General features: G+C 35.8%; 1 protein-coding gene across 1 annotated transcript in view; it reads left to right on the top strand.

The window, feature by feature from the left end:
- Positions 1-254: 254 nt before the first annotated feature.
- LOC138128683 (glutamate receptor ionotropic, kainate 2-like) overlaps positions 255-13,892 on the top strand; it is a 229,656-nt gene continuing 216,018 nt past the window's right edge. The window contains exon 1 of the mRNA XM_069044893.1: positions 255-399. The gene's annotated coding sequence lies outside the window, so the exon portion shown is untranslated. The remainder of the gene's footprint in view (positions 400-13,892) is intronic.

Raw genomic sequence — 13,892 nt, 5'->3', positions numbered from 1 at the left:
TAAATTAGTAACCCTTCATTTTTGATTAGTACGAAGTGCTTTCATTTTGAAGAACACCAATCTTATTCTTCCAAATAAATCAAAAAATTTTTTTTTAATGTGATCTGTGTAAAAAATCAGCTAAAGACCTGCTCGGGGCAATAACGGAATATGCACTTGTTGAGGACCGCTTGCGGGGGTGTATGGATGTTCCACAGTGCGCGATGGCAACGTCGTGACGCCAGATTTTAGCCAGTGGTTCCGGGACGCCGACGGTAATCACACGCTGCTCCGGTGGTTGGAACGATCAAACGCGTGCTTTTCATGCGATCGGAAAAACACCAACTATAATTAAATTCGTTCGTTTCCTGACAGTGTCTAAAATTTAGTGTATTTTCACCGAAAGGACCTTCCGGCTGGGTAAATATCACCATTTTTTCCCACTCACTTTACACTTTTCTTTAACCGACACTTTCTGCAAACTTATGGTCGCGAGCGATTCTTCACCGCAATAAATCGGCAGGAATTGCTACCACACCAAAACAAAATATGTCTAGCCCGAAGCCAGACTAATTCAATAACAAAGTCATCACCCGTTTTATGACCGGACTTAATCTACATTTTTTACCCTCACATTTTATACAAATTTTTGCACAATTCTCCGATAATCAAGTTTACAATTCCTTAATCTGTCCTCCGTGAAACTATTCACTTGGCCCATCTCAGCGTAATTATCACCAAGCGGAATCACTCTTTTATGAATTTAACGTCGACTCATCCTCTCCAGGATTTTTAATATAAGACCAACGGCGTCAGTCACGAGTCCAACGATGCCGTGATCCAGACAAAACTTTTCAGCCATATATCTCAAAAACTTTATCTTTCGAGTATTTATTTTTAAAAGTTTCATGTGGGGGAACTTTCGCTATAATACTCCTCTTGCGGATTCTCTTCTCTTAATTTGTATTTTTTGTCATTTATGACATGCTATCGTTTATCATTTTAATATCTGCGTGAATCTCGATAGTGCCTCGGAAACATCTCGAGATATTTTTTTCTTTCGACTGCGTTACTTTTTCTGGGGCACGTGAAAGTGAAGGCGCCGAAGTAATTAATGAAATCGGAAGTAACTGCTCCGTCCTATCGATCACTGAATATTCATGCGAAAAGATAATGAGAAAAAGAAATTTGAAATTTTAATTCAAGAATTGTTCGGCCGGTGAAAGCGAGCTTTAATAGTTCTCCTTCATTTTATTTTACAACCGGCTTCGTGCAGGCTGCACCGAAATGTTCAAGCTTGTTTAAAAAATTAAATAAAAACTCCTCTCGTGCTCTAGAAATTACTTACAAAATTTTTTAACCGTCATAAATTAGTAATTACGAAATAAGTAATTAGAAGAAGAAAATGTACAAAGAATTTTGGCCACACTAAACCGCTCGGTAATAATTAAGAACTTATTTTTCTTTGAATACTTTGGAATTTTGTGTGATTTTGAGTTGGCAGCTTTCCATTTAATTAAAAAAATCTAAGCCTTATTACAATAAATGAGTATGTTTCTGAAAGGCGAGCCCACGAGCATTTTCTGAGGCTCCTTACAATTTCAAATCAGTAAAAGTCTCGGGTCGATTTATGCAGACATCCTCTTTAACAGTTTTGTTATCTGGGATCAGTTTATAAGGAGAGTCGGCTTGGCAGAGGTTAGTACAAAATTTGAACATCTCTTTGGCGTAGATATCTAATCTCGAGAGCCCCCTCGAAGAACAATCGTTCCGGTCCGGGGAATCGAAATTATGGTAAAAAATGTTTGCCGAAAATTTGCTCTAGCAGCGTAAACACGTCTTTTGAGATATTTTTAATGTCGAATAAACGGAGAAAGTTGCTCTCGACCTGTCTCATTATTATAATGTGCGATCGATAGTCGATGAAAGTTGCTGCCCTGATAAAAACTTTGTTTTTGTAGTAGGGTCGGGACGTTTGTGAATGAATGGTCCGGGTTTTGTCACAGTTATTAGGTAGCAAATCGATTCCCATCGAACCACCGACTCAAGTCCGATTTTAATTCGCACGTGCGTGACAATATTTTCTGACTGGGATAAAATAAATTGGAACACCTACGTCTCCTCATTTGTGCGTTGTTAAAATTTCAAACTCCAAAGAAAAAGAAGCTCAGATAAAATTGCGACGGTGCAAATTAATTCAGATATAATGTGATATAACACCATAATTTTCTCTTATCTTTTGAAAACTTGGCTCAAATCTTAAATTGTCTTCTAGTTCTGGCGCTTTATCCGACACTTGCTAATCTGATAGCTCTTAATTAGAGCTTTGTCTGCGCCGAAAGAATATTTGAAACAGGGACAAATAAGAGCTCTGTCAGGTATTTAATTGGTTGCTGCCTGAGTTGTTGATTTTGACAATCTCAGAGAAAACAAGATCCCAAACGACCTCAATATTTTGATAGACAGCAATCACAAACCCGATTAAAATTTTTGCGGATTAAAATACATAAATATTAATCTTGATTGGTTGGTGCGTGCAAAACTGGCGTTGTGTTTCTGGAAAAGTTATTTTAAGTGGCCTCCGAAGATTATGAGATTATCGGAGTAAACCCCTTTTCAAAATAAATTCCTCATCTAACGAACCGCGTAACAAAGAATTTAGGTTAAGAAGATGAAAGACAGTATTAATTCCGAAAATAATACGCAATCTTACAAGCAGAACCCAACTAAATCTTGTTACTTTATGGAATCGATTCATCCTCGTTATGTCCTTATTGCTCTTATTTCACATTGATTTATTACGAAAATTTCTTTGTTCAAAAATATATTTCGTCCGGATTACGTTCAAAAGAAATTGCACCCCACTCGTCAATTTTTCTTCAGTGAAGGATTGTTTGTGATTATGTCGCTTTTTTCAAAACTATTCATTTAAAGAATATCTTCAAATTTAATATAATATTTGGCATCATTACGACATAACATAACAACTAAAAATATTAGCTTGCAGGGTATTTTCCAAATAACGAATGACGTTGATATAACCATCAATGATTTACTACATGTCAAAATAGCATTAATAGTAAAACTTTTACTTTCCATTTTGCATTTTGACGGAAGACATCTCTATACACAGAATCGTCTGTGCATAGATTTAAATTTAAATATTCCTCATTTATTCATTCATTATGTTCTCTCATAAAATATAAACTTCTAATATACAGGGTGATTTTGAAAGTTGTGCAGATATTTTAACCACGAGCTACTGGCTTCATGTAGAACACGGAAAAAATATTTAAAAAATTCTATGTTAAAAAATAAAATGACATTTATTTCTTGAGCTACAATTTTTTTAAATTGCTTTTAGTTTTCTATGTTGTCCTATAACCTTGCAGGTAAAATTTCGGCACATTTTAAAAATACACCCTGTATATCATGTTTTATAAAATGTACGCCAATGCGAAGTAACCTATAGGAAATATGCTTTAAAACAAGGAAACCGCATTGGTGTACGTTTTATAAAATACTATAATAGGTATACAGGGTGTATTTTTAAAATGTGCCGAAATTTTAACTACGAGGTTGTTTGACAACGTAGAAAACTAAAAGCAATTGAAAAAAATTGTATCTCAAAAAATAAATGTCATTTTATTTTTTGACATAGAATTTCTTAAACATTTTTTCCGAGTTCTAAATGAAGCCAGTAGCTCGTGATTAAAATATCTGCACAACTTTCAAAATCACGCTGTATAGGTATCATTAATACTCGTTGATCGGACTCGTCAAACCGGAGCAGTTCGGCTTCATTCTTAGATCATCGAAGATAATCATATCACTTATTACAGCTGAAGGTAAAAGAATTTGGATGTTCTTATTAACAAGGAAATAAGCATTCCGAAATGTGAGAATGGGTTCTTGAACTTTCTTAATACATATGTCAACTGGCACAATTTTGTAAATACTTTGGATTTATTTCACAATTTTTAATTTTCCTTTATATCGGGTATTTAAATTTATCGAAGTTGACGTTGAAGAGTCGATTGTGAACGCACCACTCTTTCGTCTGCAGAGTAAAAACACCAACACGCAAAAAGTGAGGTTAGATTTAAACAGCTGATCCGTGATCTGTAATCCGTGGTGCGTTCACCATCGACTCTTCAACTTTGAGGATAAATTTAAATGAATACCCGATATGTTTGTTTACTCTTAAGTATGAATATCATGGTGATACCACTTCTTATATTTATAGTTGAAAATATCGTGTGTGGAAGCAATTTTTGTGGTCAGCAGCGTCGAATGGGTGTGGATAGGGGTTAATTTATCCCCATTATTTTGGACCTAATGAAAAGAGGTTTTTTGGACTTGTTAGATCCTTCTAATGACCCAGAATTTTTTTGGCAGGTTATATCGGGACCACCCTGTATAATTCATTAGCTGACTGTCATAATAATTATGCCGCCTTAACGTGTTCGTCTATTTAGTTTTAGTTCGTCGGATTATGATTTCGCAGTGCTAATTATGGTGTTCATTATAGCTTGACGTCGATTAATTGAAATACTGATTTCTCTGACTCTAATTGCAAAGCAGAAACGGCTCTTGTTTTGTTGTATTCTGTTTCAAATAGAGTTATATTGAAACGAATGAAATTTCATCAGATATATTTAAGTAATACATTTCATTATAAAGTTCAAATGCTTATCATGTTTCTATGACTCCATTATGACATAATACCTAAATGTGAAATTTAAAGAATCACCCAGTAGAAATAGTTATTTTGGCTATAAGTGCGCTGTCGGATCACTTTTCAGGTATGAGGCCGTAATTTGAAGCACGAGGCGTTAACCGAGTGATGCAAAACAGGCCTCAATGCATTTTTCCAAACGAAACCTGAAACTCTATTGTTTAGTGGGAGTATAAAAAATTTACACAAACCAAATTTGAAGTCATAATTTTATTATTCTTGTGAAGCTTATGTCATCATTGTGAAAATACAGATGGTACAGAAAGTATTTAGCTACTCCGACATCGAGATTGTAGCAAATGGGGCTTTTGCAACTTTGTTACCAAGAATCTGATCTTGAACGCTGTTTTACTACACTAGTGCGGTAAAGTTAAAAAAAAATGAAATGAATGTCATAAAGTTTCACATTATGTATTGAATCTGTATTATCGATATTTTAGTAACCTTCTTCAGTCGTTACTAATCTGAAATTGTGACAGAATTAAATATAAATATCTCTGAAGAATAAATATTATTTATATTCTACCTCACTGATCTTAAAAAATGATTTAAGCAAATACTTCAGGATGAACAAAATTATTATTATTATTTTTTTTTAATCGTAGCCTTTCCCCTTTCACCACTACTGGCCTTGGTACCTGGTACCTGGTACCTTGCGGTCGGCTTGTTTTTCCTCTTTTTTTTTCCTTATGTGCGGCGGGGCTCCGGGGTACTTTCCCCGGCCACCCACGCCCACCCTCTCTTCTCCTTTCTGGACAACACAAACATCCATCCCATCCGGCCTGGGATTTGAACCCTGCTGACCTCGCGATGGTGTCGGAAGAGTGTCGCTCTTCCTTCCACCACCCTACCGTCAGCCCCTGAAAGACATACACACACATCCATGGCCCGGCGGAGGTTCCTTCCTTGGAAAAAATCCTCCCCCTTCGGTGAGATTCGAACCCACTAACGCCGGGACCGCGACCTCGGAGTACTGTCTCCGACAGCCATGCGGCCACCGAGCACGAATTAAAAAATACTCGAATGAAAACCAATAAAAACTGTTAGTATTAGAACAGCGATCGTTCTTTCTCCAAAAAATCTGTGAAGTTTTTATTACACAAAAACATTTTCACTTACTCTTTCGTTTCAATTGATGATTATCCCATGAGCGGAATGTCAAATTAGGGGTTAGAAAAATGTAAAAAAATTATTCAATTAAAAAAGATGAATAATTATATGAAAAATGTTTATTTTAAAGAGTTCTATTGGTGACTAAATTTATTACGTGAACTTCCATAACACCCTGTATACATATGGGTATATACGAGTATAACAGGATCATGTAGCCGCTGGGTTTCATTAAAGCATGCGCTGAAACATATTTTAATAACATGAATGAAATTTATTTAATACATAAATACAACATCAGAAGCTCATCTGATAATAACATAACATTTTATTGGAAACTGTAAATGATTTGATCGATTCAATTAACTAACCAGGTTTGTGTGTGTTCTAAATTGATGTACTAAATTGAAAATTATTTTTATATTTCACCAATGGGTCGCAAATTGAATTTATTTTAGAGTTGATTATTTTTCATAAGTCACTTTTTATACTTCGTTCGTTGAAGCACTGCAGTAATCACCTATAATAAATATAACATCGAGTGTTTCTGCAAGCTGTACCTTTAATAAAAACCGCAGGTGGCAAATTAAAAACACATTAAAAGCTTTTTAGGAAAAAAGGATTGAGCGCTTTTTATAATTTGTTTAGGTCCTTTTTAAAACTGGTGTATTTGACGTAATTCACGCTTTCTGCAAATTGCCTCAAATTAAATCCGCCTCTCCTGTGAAAATCTCTCTCATTACTTTGACTCAAAAAATTGTGAAACGGCTCTGAAAACAAGTCGAAAAAGCTCATAAATGTAGTAGCGCCTCGAAAATCGCACCTCGAGCCCTGGTTTTTTTAAAAGCCACCGCAGAACAAAGAAACAAGGTGGTAACATATAACATAATTAAAAATCTTTCATTTCTGGCGTCTTCAAAGCCAGCACAATCCTTTGTTATGTCTGATTAAATAACATGTGGCAGAATCATGCATGCAGAATGGCGTGGTATTAAAACTTTAGATTGTATCATGCAACTTTAGTATTTGAGACTCGTCCTAGTTCCCAACAAAATTTTGTCCGACTCAACTTTGTATTAATTTTTATTGATAAAGGAGACGCACCGCAAGAATACACATCAGTCGACAATCTCCCCTTTCTTTCATTTCCTCCGCTTCGTCCGACTGGGTTGTGCATTTACTTAAAAACCATAACATGGGTCGACATAATTTACGACCTTCGTGAGGAGCGATAGCATTCCAAGATTTGCTGCTGGGTCCAGAATAACGAAGCAAACCGCAGCCTAAGTTGGTTTCGCTGCTTGGAAGGGCGCTCTGGTGCTTTGTCCGTCGCTGGTGATGGTAATTATGAACGCAGACCCTTTGCGCCCTCAGCGCTGCAAATTTTTTACGACTTATTTGATAGACTAGTTATTAAACTCTTCGATACTTTATCCGGCCGACCCTTACCCACCCTTGTTTGGACATAGCTGAGGATTCCGGCCCAACACTCGATAACTAATTTGTTCGTTTTGCTCATAGCGCAAATATTCGTCTGAAATATTTTAGTGATTCTGGACCGGAGTGGAAGCATCCAGTCGAATGTTTGGCGCGATTCTAATTCAGATTTACTCGAGAAATAAGCGCTCCACTGGGGCCCTACAAGGGATGGAAATAGCGATATATCGGTATTTGAGGTTTTTGCTTTTAAATTTCGACTGGTAGACAGGAATCAACATGTCCATTTCTAATCTGAACCCGACGCGCATTTCTTTGTGGAAGGATGTTGGGAGGTGGCGAAGCAATCAGTTTGATCCCCATTTTATATTAAACGTCAGATTTTCTATGCGATTAGGGGAGGTTACATCAAGGCCGATTTATGTCTTCCCACGAAACGGAGACTGGACAAGCGTCAAACGTAAGCTGCTTACGCGTAATAGAGGGCGATAAAATTTAAACGAAAAATAAAACCAAATAGAAGGAGGGATAAGGACGCGCCACAGGTTGTGGGTGGAGTGCAATTGTATCCACTCGAAAAATACAAGAATTACTCGTTTGAGGGATGAAATAGGGGTTAGTCCACTCGAGGGGAAATTAGTTTCTCTAAATATTTCGTACAAAGCCAGGGGCTTATTTCTTGGGCAAAAAATTTAAAATGCGCTTATGTACAGGAAGCGTATTTTGCGCCGGAAAGAAACTAACAAGAATTTTTTGAAGCTCCAGCGGGGTCGTGCTTTATCTCTCTTTGTCAAAGTTGTTCTTTGACTATTAGCATAATCCCGCAGAGTTCAACATTATTTCAGTAAGAATTCTTGTCAACAATGTTGCCGCTAGTTGTTGGCAAATATGCGGCATTGAACGTCCTTTTTCGACAAGTATTTGCTCAAGACATGTGACACGATTTAACTCTACTCTACATTCTGAAATTTCGTGGGAGATGACATTAAGTAAAAAAGAAGTGGAACGAGATGATGTGAAATTTTATGTGAGTCCGGGATGCGAGTTGATTTTATCCTGCAGGACCACCTACAGGATTTTATGATGTATTGTTTTAGCTGAAAAGGTCACGCAAAGTAAACCGTTTTATGAAGGAATCCTACAAAGCTTTGGTCCGCTTTTTGTATACAAGGTGTTTACCACAAATAAAATAGCTTGTCAAGCTTTGACGCTAGATAATCTTTAACCCACCAATTCTCTTATGTGTTCATTCAGTATTATAAAATAATTTAAAAAGAAATATCAAATAACAGAATCATTTCATAATTTCAAAAAGAAATAAATACATCTTCCGGTGCTTTCTAAGACACTAGCAATTTTCCTCTATTTGTCTAGTGCTCCTCTTAATGGAAATATGAAGATAAAATTTATACCAACCATTTGTTGAAGATCGTAATTAAATACTAAGTGTGCAGCAATAACAAGAACTCCTAAAATATTTGAAGTAATAGAGAATAGAAAAAATTTTTTCAGAGTAACCAAAATTTAAACACAAAGTACAAAACTATGTTTTGTAGATTTAATTGTGACGAAACTCAAAGAAACTGCATGACTTTATCGCCAATAGTAGTTGAGAAAAGTGTAAAGATATATTTTGCGAAAATGGTGGTTGCGCCGGAATTTTTTTCTAGCAACTTTTTTTTCATTACTGTCTGAATTAGATCAAAATCTAAGAAGTGCGTTGTGTATATTAAATTGTGACAAATCAAATGCAACAAACTGCATTATTCTATTGGCACTAGTAGTTGAGAAAAAATGAAAAATAAATTTACACAATGGTGGAGGCGCCGGGGTCAAAATACAGTGTTTCTGAAATAGGTGCATTAATTTTAACTGGTAATAGAACTCATGAACTTTTCTCTCTGTCATTTTGGCGAAAAACGTTGCGTAATGGCTTAAAAAAATAGGAAAGATTTTCCCAAAACCGTTCATATCTCCAAAACTAAGCTACCTAAAAACGTGAAACAACCACATTCTTACGAAGTGGATTTTTTGCTATACGGGTAGATTTATTTGAATTTCGATTTCGGCGTTAAAACACGTTTTCTGGATGAAAATGGATGTTTTTTTCATATTAGCGCTAATCTCAATTAGCCATTGCAGTATTTAGTGGCGTAGGGCTATTTTAGTGAAAAATCTCTCCAATTTTTTTTTGGAATTAAACATCGTTTTTCGGCAAAATGGTAGATAGAAAAGTTGTTCCTTTTGACGAGTTCTATTACCAGTTAAAATTAATGTACCTATTTCAGAAACACCCTGTATATTAAAAACAGATATAATTTCGTCGCAGACTTAATTGTAACGAATGGATAACAAGAAACCATATGATTCTACCTCCACCAGTGGCTGAGTCAACGTCATGAAAAATTTGGCAAAATGGTGGAGGCGCCGGGATATTTTTCATTTAAATCTGGATTTCTCCGATTCCATTTGAGTTAGATAAAATCTAAGAATTATCTCAATTAGATTCGATTATAATGAATTTAAACGAAGATATTGCATTACGTTATCCTCAAAAGTAGTTAAGAAAACTTTCAAAATTAATTTGTCAAAATGGTGGAGGCGCCGGGAAAATTTTTCGTTCAGACTAGTGTATCTCTGTTACTATTGGAACTATGTTAAATCTAAAAACTGTGTTTTATAGAATCGATTATGACAAATTAAATACATTAAACCACATTAATCTATCCATACTAGTAGGCGAGAAAATTCCAAAAATATATTGATAAAAATGGTAAAGGCCCCGAAAGCAAAATTTGGAAAAAATTGAAACATCTTCGCTTCTGTGCGAGCTAAATGAAATCAGTAAATCCTATTTTACAGATTTAATTGTAGCGAATCGAATGCAAAAAATCACATTAGCTACCTCTACTGGTAGTTAAGAAAATGGTGGAAACCTAGAATATTTTTTTTAATAAAATCAAATAAACCAAAGCAAGGAATTGCATTTTTTTAAATTCCATAAACGGTGAAAACGCCAGGATATTTGTACCTATATACAGGGTATTTCACGAGTGATAATGAGCCCGACGGAATTGAAAATGCAACCCACAATACATTTCCAAAGCTAACGTGGCCATTTTAAATATCGTATTGTTTTTGCAACCCACAATACAGTTAGAAAGTGAACCTCGCTATTTTAAATATCGTATTGTTTTAAAATGAAATTATGAATCCATGATGGCTTTGCTTCCAATAATTTTATTTGTCACAACTGACATTTACGAAAAAATTTAAAATACATTCGAACGATGAGAAAACAGACATAATTTTTTATTAATAGCGCATGTAATGTAATAAAATTGCTTCTTCGTTTTTTCCCAATTTTATTTAACCAAGCGAATGACCCTTATGTCAAAATTTACGAAACTGCACAGCTAACCATGTTTTATGTTTTTTAAATCAAGAAACAATATCCACGTTAACTTTGGAAATGTATTATGGGTTGCATTTTCAATTCCGTAGGGGCGGATTAACACTCGTGAAGTACCCTGTATTTGTAGATGGAACTCTGCATAATAATTAGGTTTAATAATTTCCTCCTAATGAGTAGACTTAATTCTTGACATTTGATGCTTCATTAAAACTGAAAAATCAAGAATAAATGAAAAGTCGCATTGTCATTTATGAAAATTTAAGGAGCATAAAAATTAATAAAGCAATCCACAACTGTAATTAATTCTCTCTTATAATATATTCATAAATTTGGTCGTGATTATTTATATCATACCGTGAGATCGAAAAAAAAAATTAGAGTTGGCTGTGACCAAAAATTTCAGTTGGCAATTCGTTAAAATTTCAATTATCAGATGTCAGTCTTAAAAGTTAGGTTAGTGATTTTGGGAACGTTGAAATCTTGATTTTCATAAATGTGCATTATGTGTGACCTGTCGGTTGTGAAAAAATCATGAGGAGCTCCAGTCGTATTTACGAACTAGAGTAAATGTTCGAAATGTCTGCCTTCAGCTTCCAAACATAATGCTACTCTCTTCGCTTCATGTTTTCAAATGACCTTCGCAAAGTCGGGACATCAATTAATTGCAGTTATCAGTAATTATTTGGATTAATTCGGGAATTGTGCCAGGCCTGTTTTTGAACACGTTGTTTTTCAGGTATAGAAAAACAAAATAATCAAGGCAAGTTCTTGGTAAGTGCCTTGAAAGTCCTGAATAATGACATTTGAATTAATTTTTTACCTGCTGCCAACTGAAGTGTATTAATCATGGCCATCTCGATTTTTTAAATTTTAGATCGCACGGTATATCTTGGACAATATTGCACTTATTCAGTGGATTTAAATTTGCTTACCAGTATTAAAGAATCCTTCCCGCATCACAACAGAAATAAATCGTATTTCTGAAATTTTTCTTTCCGTTAAATCCTTCAGTTAACAATCTTCCCAGCAGATTTTTCAAACAATTGTTCCGATTTTTCCGCTGTTTGCTCAGAGCGCTGCGATTAGCGGCGTGACGGTTTCGCCGAGGGAATTTAACTCGCCAAACTCACTCTGTATATTACATGCAATTAAAAGCAAGGCAAAACAAATTCCCGGCAGATTAAGTTGACTTTGTTCGCGCTGTCGCATTAACCAAATTAAACTTTATGTTAATTCAGTTGACAGAACCCGTGTACAAAAATATGAAATATTAAACGGGATAATGAAATAAAATGGCGGTATTTGCAAGAACGACAAACTTAAGCACAAGTTAAATATTATTTTCCATGATTAAACGTGGTCCACGTTAATTTGCACCTTGGAAATTTCCCGGCTCGACGTACAGACAGTTTTAACTCCCGATGGCGCTCAAGGTATATTGGGTCGCAGTAATGAATAGCTCCGAGACAATTCATCAGGAATTTGCATGACGGAATGCTGCTAACAAATATTGCTAGTTTTTTCTGTCGGAATTGAAGAGCGATAGGGCTCATCGTCCTAGAGAAATTTCCCGGGATTTCGGTGCAACGCTCTTGCTGCTGACGTTTTAATTTTAGTTCCACCGCGATGTATTATTTAACATCAAAAAACAACTGACTGCATTTTAAATAATTACGTTCATGAATATTCATGACTGTGTATTTTGTTTTTAATTACGTAATATAATTATTTTATCCGTTTTATAGGTTCGCTAAATTAAGATTATTTGATTTTTTTTTCAAACGGAATTTTTCTTGTAAATTATGTGTCTTAATATCTTGGCCCGCACAATAATCTTATTATTCGTTCCTTGGGGCTCTCGTTGTCGAATAAGCTCCCCTAGTGTCCATCGCACTCAAGTAGCTGTGGTCCGGCGCAGAGCACAATACACAGCCACGCCACCTTTCCTATTTATTCTTTGAAAATCTGCGTCAGCGGCTTATTGGTGAATTTAGTTGGTGAGCTAGTGACAGTGGGATTAATTAACCAACTTTCCGAGTCTTAGGGGTGGAAAACTACGATTGAATCCTTGAACAGCAGAAGCATGTCAAACTCCTTTAATTTCTTTGTAGTATTTTGCTTAATCTGGAATCACACCACATCCGTGGAAGTCGACAGCGTGAAATTTCCACGGCTTCCGCACTCCTTCAAGAGCGAGCGTCTAAGGGAGAGGCGTTCGTAAATCTGTTTGCTGCGAGACAAAGAGGGCTAATAGCGCTGACGGAGACCCCGTAAATATTTCAGGGGGCTATCTGCATAATGCATAGCGTACTCTGCACAGATTATAACATGTATTATTCAGCTGTATGTCTCAAATTCAGAGATCTGGCCGCAAACAACTAGTATAAATGCATCCGTTGGGCCCTGTTTCAGCGGAATCCTTTTAGGCGAGATGGATTACCGTCATACCTGACGCCTAGGTCCGCCCTCGGTAAACAAACGTCTTGTGTTAACAAAGTCGACAGCAAGAATCGGCTGGATTTGCGCCAGACGTGGGGAGGTTTACCAGAGCGAAATGTATGATTAATTATTATGGAAATTTTAGAAGAATTAATTGCATTTACAATTGTGGGCGCTTTGCAATTTAAATTGCAGCCAAACTTTTGATTTGCCGGTTTACATACAGAAAATTTCATTTACACATAGATACAGAAGAGCAACGGTTTAGCGGAAAGTGTTACACCGGATTAACGAAAAATGCATATTAATGAGGCCACAATCAAAGCCTTGCCAAATATGATTTTCGCATTACGCTCCCGGAAGCTAATGGATTTAGTTCGTGAGGACCTCATTGATCCTCACTCGTGTAATTCAATACGCAAAAGTTCAACAGTATTATTTGGACAGTTTTAACAGAACTTGGACACGTTTTAAAATTGAAAGAGGAGCTCATTCGTTATCGTTTTAAACACATTTTGCATTTTGCATGTGATTACTTGGTTGCCTAAAAACAAGGGGTTTTTCAAAAGAAATAATGAAAATTACATCTCGTTTGTTCAATTGATTAAAAGTTTTCCTACTTTCTGCTGCAGTAGAGTGTCTTGTACGAGACAGTCTTGAAATAAAACTCGAAACTCATTATCACTCGTGAAATAACCCTGTATATTATACTCATGTGAATATGCTTGGAAACACCATTTTGAGATTTTTTTTCTTGTTAAAAAATTTAGGGAG

The sequence above is a fragment of the Tenebrio molitor genome, chromosome 1 (genome assembly GCF_963966145.1).
Source record: "Tenebrio molitor chromosome 1, icTenMoli1.1, whole genome shotgun sequence".
Classification (NCBI taxonomy): Eukaryota; Metazoa; Arthropoda; class Insecta; order Coleoptera; family Tenebrionidae; genus Tenebrio; species Tenebrio molitor.
Note: the sequence above shows the minus strand (reverse complement) of the source record. Positions and strands in the feature narration are given on the sequence as shown.